Below are 14649 nucleotides of genomic sequence, written 5' to 3' on the forward strand. Positions count from 1 at the left end.
TTACATTTGAGATACACTTATAAGATAAGTATATCGAAAACTCTCTTTTTATTTCGGAATAGAAAATCATATTTATCTCAATTCGTCAGCTATCATATAGCTTGTTTTGTTTTCTCATTACTCGAAAAAAAATGTTTTATATATAATTATATAAAAAATTGACATATTTTATGTACAATTATATATAATTTTATATAAAATATGTCCTTATTATAACATTTTTTTCCGGGTAGGCATAAATCAATTTCAAATATATGATTATTTAAATATATTGATTACTAGAACATAAGAGAGTTTTCGCTATATTTTACAAATTTATTCTATCGTTTACAAATGTTGTTTTGTAACAATACTCACATTTTAATATAGTTGTAAGAATTTTGTTTATGTATTTTGTAAGAATTCTCTTTATGTATTTTTCTCTCTCACTTCTTGACGTCACAATCCAAGATGGCTGTAGTGAATAGGCAGAAGCCTTAAAAATGAATGAAAATTAAAGCATTGAATATAAATGAATGATACAGCGAGATCTCTATACTGGAAGCCTCCAGTCTCGTCGACGCAACGAAAGCGGCGTTTCCTAGAGATATATCCAAGCGCATTAGTGACATAATTTTCCCGGTGTATTTCTGTAACATGCCGGAGAGAGAAATGCGTCGGGTGCGAGGGGGATGGAGAGGGAGAGAGAGAGAGAGAGAGAGAGAGAGAGAGAGGACCTCCGAGTGAGAGTCTGGCGACGCCGGACCCTTCGCCGGGCCTGGCCTCTCTCGCTTATAAAGCGGCTTTATCGACGTCGCGTTTCCGCGTTCAGTTGCACAACACCTGTGCTCGATGCCCTATAATTCTCTCCCACGCTAATCACGAAAATCCGTAAGGCATCTTCCTGTTCAATAACGCCTTCCCTCGCCTTTCATCGATCTTTAATCTTTCGCCCGGTACGCCCCGGGAATCGCCAGACTTTCTAGTTGCAAAGTTATACTATCGCGCCAAGTCCTTTTCAAGTTTTGCGATAAGCATTAGCTGCATTCAGCAGAAAAGGCAGCTTGGTAAGCGCTTAGTGATTCGTTAATATGGTTGGCTCTTGCTTTTAGTTCCTCGTTGAATTTAAGTATAAAAAAGAATCATACATAAAATTAAATATCGATTAATTAAGTATCTTTGAAATTAATTTTTATTCGTAATTTGAAAAATCTTCTTTTTTTATCGGTCAGGACATCAAAAACTTTCTAGCATTTTGATGTTTTTACGGAATTCTATTTTTCGCTTTTTTTCTCGTTGTTTGTCAATTAAATATAGTTATTTTTAATAATTTCTCTAGGTCCATCGCTCCTACCCAATATGTTAATTTAATTGAAACGATGGAATTAAACAATTTAACTGAAGAAAATGTATTAAAAACTCAAATTTAGTTTATTATTTACTAAGTACCTACGTTAAGATAGATGACGTTTACTTTGAAACTAATCACAGAAAAATGGATTTAAAAATGGATTTATTTACATTTTAATATACATGAAAGTTAAAAATAACAAAATATTTTTATCTCAAGGAATTGGGTTACTATTGGACATTTGATATATAACAGTGTAGATCTGCGTGTAGTTGGTGTGATTTATCAAGAGACATAGCTGAAACGAGTTTTTTTTTTTTCAAGCATCCGAGACTTTTTTTGGCTCGATATGGATACTCATTTGTATCGAGATATGTCACGCGTGAAATTCTGTACATCGACCACCCGGAAAATGGTTCCAAGCTCACAGTCGGCTGCAGAGTGCAGACATTCCTGGAGCGACCGTATATCTTTGGAATTGCATAACGAGCGCGGATAGGCGTCGGACGAAGAGAGAAATTGACGGTAAGGCGAAAGGAGAAAGAGAAAGGAGAGACTAAAGAGAGGGACGGAAAGCGAGAGAAAGAGAGAGAGAGAGAAAGAGAAAAGAGAGACAGAACGGGATGTGTCAGACTTCTCTCGTGCGATGGAGATTGGCCGTAGAAAGTGCATTGGGAAAGCGAACGGGCGCGAGCGCGTAAACGCGATCATAAATTACTTAGGTACTCGTTTCGGGCAAAGGCGCGTGTACTGATTATTGCGACGTTTTGTATGTTCCCAGGATATGAGAGATTACGGGTTTGAATGTCTTTTAATGATCGCGATTCCTTGCCCGCGAGTAGCGAGCTTATCGATCCGTTGGCTTTCGAAAGCGGCATCGCGAAAACGACGTTGCGACGCGAAGCACCGTAAGAATCTAAATGTAGGGATCTATGAGAACGTTTCTTTAACATGGGACTCGACGCAGCTCAATACCGCGAGACAGAAGTTACAGGAGGACTGAGCGATTAATACCGAATTTAGTTGAATATATTAGTGTGCACATATATGACAACAAAGTTGTCGTACATAAATTGACATGTAGATATGCATGTTTGATATAAATAATGGAAAGAACGATTTTGCTGAAATATCTAAAAATTTAACTAGATACAGATCTGAAAATAATTTTATTGGACAATAATTACTAGGAATCTCAAATATAATGAGTACTGTAAAAAGTTTTAACATTATGAGTGCGTTCCGTTTTCACGCTCACACGTTGCAAACATCGATTCATTCTTATTGTCTATCAAATATTAAACAAGGATAAATGACATTTACAAGCGCTGTAAGCGCAAAACGAAGCGTTCCTTTTGGCAATTAGTTTGAATATCCTACATGGAAAAAAAAAATTAGCTGCCACAGCTAAAAATTAGGTATGGCAGCTAAATTCAGTAGCATTATATGGACACCTAACGTCGCATCTGCGAGGTCTAATTTCCATTAGCTGTGAGGCCTAAATATTATCATTGTAACAGACAAGCATTTTGCTATTATGTCGATGTATTGATCATTGCAGCAAACGTTTTCTGTGTAACAGACAATTTGGTAGCAAGTACAATTTCAGCAAATCATATTTAACTGTGGTAGAGACAATTTTCTTTTACACGTATCCGACAACTAACTTCATATTGCTAATTAATCGATCTGTAACAGACATGCATATTTTGCTATCACGTCCTTATATTAGCTGCAGCAGCAAATCCTTTGTATGCATTAGCAAATTCATAGCTATAGTAGCTAATGCAATTTCAGCTAATCAGAATTAGCTGTAAATCAGAAACATTTTTTTTTCATATACATAATTATTTTGATGATTTAACAAAATTATTTTCAGATCTGTATCCAGATAAATTTTTAGATACTTCAGCAAAACCATCCTTTCAAATAGCAACAAAAATTATCGTGTTAGGCGACACACTCTGTATAAGTCACATTCTGACACTCGTGCCTAATTAGTCGCAACTTGGCTAAGATATAGGTAATAAACGATATTTCGATTAGGTCGTATATGGTAAGTCGTATCTGAATGCATCGAGTCACGATCGTTGAATCCGACAACCGGCTGCCGCTAATTACGAGAGCCAAACGCAAGCAGTACCCCGCGTGCTAATCCCGCGCGTAACGGTACATGCGCCTATAGTCGCGCAGTATTTCCGGCATATTGCGCGATCGTTAATATTATCTCACACGCGTAATAGCGTTTATTACGCGATACGAGATCCCGGCCTTTATTGCGTACCACGACGAAGGATCCCGCGGGAACAATAAAAATGAGATTCAAGTTCACGGAGATGACTCACGCGGCCACGCGATAATATCGGCAAGCGTCTCAGCGCGATGCAACCAACCACCGTCAGATTATTCCGGTTGGAATATATAAATTCCGCAAACAACGAGACTACCTAAGATGTGTGTTTATATTCCTGAGTATTATTTATATATTTTAAATCAAATTTATATATTTTGAATCAAATAATTTAAAACCTTGCGAATCGCCTGATACAAAACTAATTTAATTGTATGAAAGTTTGTTTACAATGTTCAGTAATTTTTTTTAGTGATGCTAATAATTGACTAAAATCAATAAATTTTTTTTCCTTCGGAACATGAAATTTCAGGAGTCTTAGAAAAATGCATATTTTTTAACTATATAGGTACCAGAGTAGTTAAAATGACTAGATTATAATTTTTATTAGAATTATTTGTATTTATAACAATGCATTTTCTGAGATTTTCGGTGACTTTTGTTGCAGTACATAAATGATTAAATTCATCAATTTATATTTTCGCCTTTTATTCTTTTTTTTAAGGATATATATATAGTATACTTTAAGAGTATACTTTTAGAATAGTAGAAAAAAGATATACATTATTCATCGGTAGTTTTAATATTAAAAGTGAGGAAAATAATTCGGACACTTATTCGGTTATTTACGAAAAAGAGAAAAAAGCTGATAATTCTTTTCATCAAAATTTCGCAATTTCATTTGCGAGTTCCGAGAGAAAGAGTTTCGCTACGCATGCTGGTTTATCTCTAATTTATTTTTTCCGGGTTGTGGGACACTATTGCATTCAGTGTAACTCACACCTCAGCCCGGTAAAAGCTATTGTCTTACGAGGCGAGCCTCGCCCTGGCACAGTGCGCTGCGTCAGGATGCCATCACGCATCGGCACTAGAGGCACACTCGCACACTGCACTTCGACACGATGGCGCGGACGGACGCATAGGACGTGGACTGGAATACAAATGCTGTGACCCAGGCGCAGATATATGCGACACGCAGCGCTTCCTTGTAAACAAGGGGCGCCGTGAAACTGCAGCCTAGGTCGAGGCCGTGCAGTCGCGAGTACGCGGCTGCAGTTGCACCAGAGAATTACGCCATATCGTCTGTCTACTCCCTCTCAAGAGGTGTGGACGGTGATACTTGGTATTCTTGGAGCGCGAACGCGGCCCCGAGAATAATGTCGATCTTCGAAGGCTCCCGACGATACGATACGATAAATATATCCCGAGAAACGTTAATGCGAGATAATGTGAGAATCACGACTAAAAAAGCATTCTGTAATCGGACTTTCTTCGAGAGAGACTGAATTTTCTCCAGAAAATATATAATGTAATGAAAAGAGCTAAAATATCCTATGAAAATTGACTGTCAGAAGATCCAATTAATTAATTTTTTATCAGTTCAAGCAGCGAGTTGCATTTCATTGATTAATAATTGATAAGTTAATTGTCGCTTCGTTATGATATCTAATTACGCGACACGCAATCCGATCAGATTGTCAAATATTATTTTAATACAGAGTATGCGCTAATTCAAGAAATTCGCGTTATTAATGATATATGCAATTAATATATTTTAAATACCTATATTTTATCATTTCTCTTTCGTTTATAAGTTTATATCCTATAAATTTCAAATAGTTGCTGTATCTCGTAGTTAGCATTCTGGCGTGTAACGAGACACTAGGATATGCCAATAAATAATACATGTATATGAATAAATTCTATTTTATGAAATGTTTGTATATGTATACTTTATACGCATAATAAATTAATAGTATGTTGTGTAATTACACGTATTGAAAGCTTAAATAATATTATTAATCTATTTTATTGTAGCTATTTTGAAATAATAATATATATATCTATGAAATAAATAAATCTATGAATAAACCTATGAAAAATTCATAGATCATATTCATTATTATATTGTTATTCTTATACCACTAATAGCTACAATAGCTTATAGAATACAATAGCTTATAGAATTTTACATTTATATATATTTTATGCATGTCTGATACAGAACTTTTATTTAGATTCATTACCTCAAATTAATATTATTTGTAACTCACTAATACGACACGAAGCAGCGGATATAGGTATAATACATAATATTGTATTATAAGCCAACGTTGCAAGCCACGTACTTTGAACTATAAAATACAAATATATCCGCAGTATACCAGTGCGGAGTGTTTAATTAATATTTCAAAATGTGATCATTAGAGTTTATAGAATAATTATAAATGTTCGTTATTTAAATATTCGTTTAACTCCGCAAATGGTAAGAAAATAATAAATCTCTTAGAGATATTTCAAAAAGTAATTATAAAAGTATATTATTATATATTAAACGTATTAATTTTATTTGTCTTTTGTCAAAAATCATCAAGATTTAACAAGATAATTACATAATTATATTAAGATAAATTAAATCTGATATAAAATGTCTTCTAAAATATACTTTTGAAATTTCATAGACAGAAATTGTTTTTTCGAATTCTTATGTTCGAACAAATGAGAGAATAAATAATTAATGCTACGCATGAACAAGTGATAAACAAGTTATACTTGCCCCAGGGTTACTCCGCTGTATATGTCTCTCCAGAGAGAGATAAATAGATAAATAGATAAAGGCTAAAAGATAGATAAAGATAGATAAATTTATTATTATTCAAGGGCAAGCCCTCTAATAAAATAAAAGAAAAGTGTAAAAGGATAAAAATATACAAATAACAAAAGTAATACAGCAAAAGGAATAATAATGCAAATATGAAAATAAATTAAATAAGAACCCAAAAATATTACAGAATAAGAGCGAGAGAGAGAGAGAGAGAGAGAGAGAGAGAGAGAGAGAGAGAGTGTGAGACTTTTCCTTCTCCTCTCAGATTCCTCGATTGCACAACGCAACACTCACAAAAACTCGTTTTATTCCTATTGCGTGCGCTCTGATAATCAAAACACGATAATCGCACGACACTTTATACGGCACACCCAACTTCGATCGTGTAACGTGCATTACTTGTTACATTGCGAGGGAGGAATGACACGAGAAAAGTTGACGCAACGAAGGAATCCAAAAACGGCAGAGAGTTTTAATAAATTGCTGATACGTAAACGCCAAATCTATCTGCTATGCGATTGACGATTTATTGTAATTAAAAGTACGAAATTGTAATTATAACTGAACTTAATAGTCGAAAGCGCCACAACGGATTGCTCGATTTCAGATTAATTCGTTATGTATTAATAGCTGTGATCCGTTAATGACTGAAAAATTTGAAAATTGTCAGTAATTTTATCCTGATAAAGTCGATATGATACGGTCACATCGAATAAAAGCTAATCAATTAAGATACAAAGTGTCTGAAAATCTGCTATTAAATTTCTGATTGATATGTTGGCTTTCGATCTTGATTCATTTAACCTGACAATCTGCATATTACTCATATTACTGCACTCACTTATTCAAAATTATTGGATAGATTATAAAATTATTGATAAGATTATAAGATTATAAGATGATTATAAGATTATTGATAATTATTATCAAATTAATAAGTGAAAAAATTTGAAAAAATTTGAAGACGTACAATAAAACGCATTAGAGAAATATCTATCGCCCGTAAATACCGTAATAATTTTTAATTCGTACCCTCTATTGATTCTTGTCTCAAATAATTAATGTAAAATGTCTGTCTTGATAAAATATCTGTCATTTTGATACGCTAATGTTGTGTGTGTGTGTGAATCATAATTAATTGTAAGAGTTAATTAATGATAATGGCTATTCGTAAAATATTATCATGTCTGGTATTCTTTGGTACCTGTCGCGATCGCGTCTTAAAGATGCAACTAGAAGCTCAGAGTCAAGATGCGAAACAGCCACTTTTGATTGGTTCATTATTTTTGTTTCTACTATGTTTTAAACATTATAATTACAACTCCTAAAAGAGAAAAAAGGGAGAAAAAGAGATAAGAAAAGATAAGACAGAAAGAGAGAGAAAAAGAGAGAAATTGTAAATGCCCTTCTCTCTCTCGCATGATTTTGCTAAAACTAGAGACTCTGCATACAAAATGCGGTTCGTATCCAAACTGTAATTAGAGGATCTCTAAATTTAAATGCAACGACATACAGAACGACTCATGTCGCTGCCTGCCGGCTCGAGTCAAGCCATGCAAATGATAGCGCGGCAACTTTGTGAACAATAGTAAGCTATACACCGTATAAACGACAAACATCGAGGCTGTCAACCAACTTATAGACTTGTTCTCTGTTAAAATATTTAATATAGCGAACTAAATGTAAGGGAGACCTCATTGGCACAACTTTGGTATTAGATTTTTTAAACAATTAATTATGCTTAAAATCATAAGTACTAAGGTTAGAGAGAATCTTTCTCTACATTTTCATGCTAGAAATGGTTCTATAGGTACATTGTATAATTTCTTTATAATAACTGAAATACGAACATACTGTAATTGTAATTCGATAGGTAGAGTAAATTGATACGGTATAAATTACCTCTATATTAAAACTTAATCTCTATATTAAATTAATGAAAACGGAATAAAAATAAAAAAACAGATAGCAGATACGTATTGCTTAGTAAATATTGTGTCTTTCAAAGTTGTAATGATCATATAGAAAAATATTGCAGGAAAACGAATATAAATTATCTTAATTCTAACTTATTTTAATATAAAAATATTAAATATAATAAAGCATTCTGTCAGAGTTGAATTGTAATTAAAACGTTCGCACGCGTGGTATAGCAATTTAAGCTAACCTTTTCTTAAATATGAGCCAATGCACTCTATTCCTACATACGTCTGATTTAATCATATTATAATCATATTATTTAATCATATTTTAATCATATTATTATAACAATTACTATTATTACTAAAATAACATACCGTATAGTAACAGATATTTTTTTGTAATTAATAATACGTCACTTCAATTTATTTTCTCAAACCGAAGAACATTAATACAAAATTATAAAATTCTTAAAAATTCACTTGCCCCCTCTTGAGTCATATTTTCTCTTTTTTTATTGTAATACTTGTTTGATTTAAATAAATCTTAGGGAAAAGTATCTACGTTATAAAAGAGATATTTTGCGGTAACTTTTTATTGTTTCTTTTATGCCATAAACGAGACACAATACCAACTTATTTTTTATGCTAACAAGTCCTGGTTTCCCTTATGCCAAATATTTTATTTCGCAAATTTTAAAATAGTAAAAAATGGTTGACGTATCACACGACTTCTTGTGTGTCTGATCGATTCACTCACAATCAGCGATTTGCGTATCATCCACTCTCGATTCGAAAATAGTAGATAAATTGTATTAAAATTTAAATTGACAAAAAATGCGTAGATATGCATTAAAGAAACAGGCACCATCCATCATATTAGTGCACATAATAATAATAATTTATAATCCACATTTTCTATCGCTTGAATTTCCCTACTTGAAATAAATAAATTACACGAAATGTCGATTGTGATAAATTCTCGTTGTTCTGATCTTACGGATCGCGGAAATACATTAATTACACGGGCTAGTGAACGTTCATTGAGAATTCGTGTTTCGAAAGGCAATACGACGGCACATGGAGCTTGTGCCTCTAGCTATCGACTCGGGTCTCGCTGTGCGAATGGCAACAAAGCGACCGCGTAAACACAAGAGAGTTGTTATACATCTCGTTTTGACCATATTGCTGCAACAAAATATTTAACATATTACAAACTGAAGCACGGATATTAATTAATCGCACGTTTGCGATCCAAGGCAAAATAGAGATATTTGCTCGTTATCGTGCAACATACGCGTACGTCTCTATAATGAGTGACTCTTTTGAACGAACGCTAAAGAACTTTGACGTAACTATTGACTGATTATCGGTGTACGTAAATTACCGCCCTTGACTATCGCCACTTGTGTATACGTGTATGTGTAGGTGTGTGTATGTGTGTATGAGAGAAATAAGATAACACAACGACATGCTGCACGTTGCGTCAACGAGCGCTGCGTGACAGCAAATTCGCTGTCGCCGCAAGATATTTAACGTGCTCGAAAAAAAAACCGCAAAGAATAGTAATCGCATGAGTCGATATTCGACAGGTTCAACAATCGTTTTTAACTTACCTTAGTAACTGTTGAATTTCAAAAGGTAATGACAATACATAACTCGCTGCCTGTCCGTGCAGTTACTGCCGTGAATGATAATAAAGTGAGTGTATAATAACGTGTTGCACGTAAGCGCTTTATATATAGACTATTTTTATAAATATTTACGTAATAGGTACTTATCATAAAACTCATCAGATAAACGTGCCGAATATTCTATTCCTCATATTTCAGTTTAATTAAAAAAAAAAATAGGCTTTTGTCAGATCTTGCGTTTGATGCAATAAACTCATTAGCGTAGCCTAAGATAATGATTAATTTTATTTGATCGAAAATTCCATTTAATGAAGATATTATTTCTAGTTTGACCTATATATAATAATAAACCTAATATGCCGCTACCATGTTATAATTTTTGCAATTCAGATAATATATTTATTTTTCGTTATTTATTTTTTTATTACATACATGCACATAGATATTATTTACGAAAGATAAATATTTGAAAAAGAATTATCTCAATTATGAAAATTCTATTATACATTTTTTATGGATTATGCAATATTCAAAAACTGTCGTGACTTCAGATTTTAGAATTTACGATTCATTAATCTCGAGAATTCGCTCTTAAATTATTGTGCGATAATTGCGAGCATCTTGCGCAATTGCTTTTTCACTTTAAACATTTTCATAAATTTTCCACAGAGTGGAATGTTTCTCAGAGGTGAGCAGGAAATTGCTTATAACATTGTTCTCGTAATATCATTCGGCGAATATTTTTTTATATGTTCCCTCTTCGTTCCTTTTTTCCCCGATGTCTCGGGAAAGCCTCCGGATCCCATTCTGCTTTCTTCCGGAGTGTCTACTGTCATGTCGAACACGCGTCAGTGCTCACCGACAATAGGGTGCACCATCGGTTGTTTCACAAGTACACGTAGATTCACACTTGTGATAACAAGGAGAACTTGACGTTTCCGCGTAAATTGACATTCGACATGCCTGAACTCTCGACTAACAGTTAAACATTAGAACTAGGTAAATTACAGGAATGTGGAATTAGATAAATCATTTAATGTTATCTCAATGAGGTAGCTTACATCACGATAGCTAAACGTTATCACATATACCCCTTGTAGAAATCTAATACTGGCCAATTTAATCAGCTACGATACGAAAACTACTAACTTCCGAAACGTACTGTTTGGAATACAGAATGCAAGTGAACCTTCGCAAGTAAACTTTACGGCGATTGATAGAAAAAAGTTCATAGTTTTTTTTACAATTTAGAATCTATCTAGTTATATTAATCGTACAGATTATACAATCGTCTAAAATTTTTTGTTTTGAGTTCAAATAATCCCTCTCACTGTAGTTGAGAATTATAATACTGAACAACAGTATAATTAATTATTTAAATATTAAAAACACTGTTATTAAATGCTTTTAGTACTCCAAAGAAGTAATTAATTACTGTCTTTCAGTAATAAATTGGCAAATATTAAATTGGCTAGTATTAGATTTCTGAGGCAAGTATTAAATTCGCCAGTATTAAATTTCTAGGACAATAAAGTGCAGCACATGTTTCTCGCTCATTTTTTTTCCGAACAAGCTTCGTTTTTTTTTACATTAACGCTATATTTTGTTATTTTTAACTCAAGAGACTAGGTTGCTTCTTTTTGATGCAATTGATCTGACAATGTAATTGTAATTATATCATTCTTCGTCTTAACGTAAAAAAAATTAGCATTAATATAAAAAAAAGAAACAAATTGAACGACAAAATTGAACGTGTACTGCATTTTATTGCTAGAAATCTAATATTGGCTAATTTAATAAAATTTTGTTATTTTTAACTTCCATGTGTGTCAAAATGTAAATCAATCCATTTCCACAGTTTGTTTCAAAGTAAACAACGTCCATGTTGATATATACATTTAATAAATAATAAACTAAAAGTGAATCAAATTTAATACATTTTCTTGAGTTAAATTGTTTAACTTCCATTGTTTTAATAAAATTAACAACATATTGAGTAGCAATAGCAGCGACCTAAAGAAATGATTAAAAATAACTTAAATTATAGATATTAATTTGACATTATGAATTTAATTGTATGGCTATCATTATTTTTTTGTCGACAAAAATATAAATCGAAAAATATAAACCTCAGACTGTTTGTAGATAAATAGGCCCAGATTTAATTATCCTTATTATTGGAGTTTGATGGTTGCCAATAAACACTGTCGAAACGAGCTGCATATCGGTTTTGATATTGTCGAGCACGATAATATCGTTAGCATCGCATCATGCCGTTTATTCGAACGTGCAGCGCTTTCGGTGCATTTACCGCCCCGCTGATTTCCGAACAAAGGCGAGTAGCCTCCACGTGGATATAGCGTAATCGATTTATTAGTAAACTGATGGATTATAGCGCCATGGAGATCTGGTATAGCTTTGAAAGAGACTTAGCGCGCGATATAACATTACATTATCGCGAATCTAAATTGTACAAATTGCAGCAACGTGAAATATAAACTATTAGCAAGGAACTATGATCTATAATATGATCATAACTCAAGTTAATGATATTTTTATCGGGAGGAAACATAGGTGCTAGTTTATCACTCATGTAAAATAAATAGAAGGTGATTTTTTTACGTCTTATCTCTCGTGTCGGGCAAGAAAGGTGGTGTTTCCGCGAGAAATAAACGCGACGGAAGAAAATAACATTTAGATTTATTCATGCGTGACCATTTAACATACGTCTCTAATGAGCGGCATGATTCTTTCGAACAAGTACTGAAGAACTTTGACTTAACTGTGAACTGATTACTAGTGTATGTAATTGCGGCGCACCCATAAAAACTTCCGCCTTGCTCTCTTGAAATTATGGATCAACTAAAAGTTCCACTCATATGTACACACACACACACACACACACACACACACACACACGTATGATGTGCGTACTTCTCTATTTTACATCCATTTATTTAACTAAGTTCTCTGTTATTATTAATTAATAATTGTATATGTGTAATTTTTATCATATTTAATTAATATTGTACACGCTACTTACTTTGCAAGTAGTTGTAATTACAAATTTTTATGAGCTAAGGATACAATATGAGGCGGTATAATTATTGTATTTATGAGGATTTACGGGAGTAGAATTACACTACTTTCAAAATAAACCGCTCATATCGACCGTAATTAACACTCGATGCATCTCGGTGCTACAGTACAGAATAATCATGATGATGAGCGTGCTGTTACTCGTTTTAAGCGTGGTTCTCTCTTCTCAAAAATTCGTCATTACAAATTTCGTGATTTATTGAATAACTTAACAATGCTTTTATGATGTGACGTCAATCGTCGATTACAATCGATCTACATTAAATCCTCCGCTTTCATTATAATTGTTCAGCTAAATTTTAATTTTACAATTATAATCCGTGTCATCTCTCATTTAATGAGTCAACTTGGTGAAAGAGGAAAATAACAAATTCGTATGCTCTCCTGTACCAGCAGTTTGCATTTTAGCTTTCAAATAATTTTTTTTATATCAATAAAAAATTCATGCTCTTCACGAAGAGTTAGCTACCGTGACGTAGAAAGTTTAATCGCAAAATTTGAATTAAATTTACTTTCCCCGATTTATCCTTTTCGATATAATGATGTAACTTAATTTGATCATTAAATTTATCTGTGAAGGGAGGAGAGAGAGAGAGAAAGATAATATAAAATTTAATCAATGAACTGCATTCCAAACAGTTTATCAATCTTTTTACGTTTTGTTAAATTTAGTATCAAAATTATGAGCTATATCGAGAAAAACATACTTTTAGAATTTAGCACTGATAGAGTATTATATATGTATACATTCAGTTAAAATTGGAAATGATAAACAAAACTTTCCGTTATTATTGCATCCGCTAAATACACGTTATTCTGACTTATTATAGAAACAGTCTGAGCGACACTCAGATCGTAATTGTAGCGCATTTTTAGTTGATCAGATAATTTCGAAAGAGCAATTGAACGTGCCGTAGTTACAGTTGAAGATGGTCGATTCTGCGAAACGATCTTGAGCGTTTCCAGCATTCGGTCGTTGTCACTCGCAAAGGTAAAGACGCAAGGAGTAGCGCCACGCGACGAGCCGAGTATAACGGGGTTGCTCTCGATTGTCCCCGTGATGGTTGCGCGGATGCATCCAGCCAGCAAGCGGACGAGCGGATACCGTTTGCTTCCGACGATAGTTTCTACGGCCATCATAAAATCACATCGCGCGCAAACGGCTAGGCTCTCTCAGATCAGAGAATTGTCCAGCTTCTTTTTCTTCTCCTCCCCCTCTCTCTCTCTCTCTTCCACTTGTTTCACTCGAACCTACTTTTTCTCCTCTTCTCCTTACACGTCCGTAGATTTTCTCCACATAACGATGTCTTCTGGCAAGGGGTTTCACGAGAGAGACCAACGGTATACGAGCAACGATCTCCTATGTACGGTTCCCTTCTCTCCCTTTACCGGCGGCCCCGTTTCATTCCTTTTTGCTACTCCTTTTTCATTTCTTCCCTGCTCCACCTCTTCCTCCTCCTCCTGTTCCTGCTCTGCTCCGTCTAGTTGGGTGCCGCTGCGCCCGCTTCTTCTTCTTCTGCTCCTTTTCCGTAACGGTGACGCCGGCTTCCCGTTACGCGTCCAGCCTGAACCATCCGAAGCGGCCTATTCCCTTCCAAGACGATGGGCTTCGTTGCATTATAGATGTTGAACGAATGAAGGAAAGATGCTACTAATGTTAGATGGATGTCCCGTTTGTTCTCTCGGAAACAGGAGAGTCTTGGGGGAAATGC

At 34.1% G+C, this 14649-nt stretch overlaps 1 protein-coding gene across 4 annotated transcripts in view; it reads left to right on the top strand.

The window, feature by feature from the left end:
- Eip78C (Ecdysone-induced protein 78C) overlaps window positions 1-14649 on the top strand; it is a 74073-nt gene that overhangs the window by 44845 nt on the left and 14579 nt on the right. The gene's annotated exons all lie outside the window — the stretch shown is intronic.

This window comes from Mycetomoellerius zeteki, unplaced genomic scaffold (genome assembly GCF_001594055.1).
Source record: "Mycetomoellerius zeteki isolate Tzet28-1 unplaced genomic scaffold, Tzet1.0 scaffold135, whole genome shotgun sequence".
NCBI classification, from domain to species: domain Eukaryota; kingdom Metazoa; phylum Arthropoda; class Insecta; order Hymenoptera; family Formicidae; genus Mycetomoellerius; species Mycetomoellerius zeteki.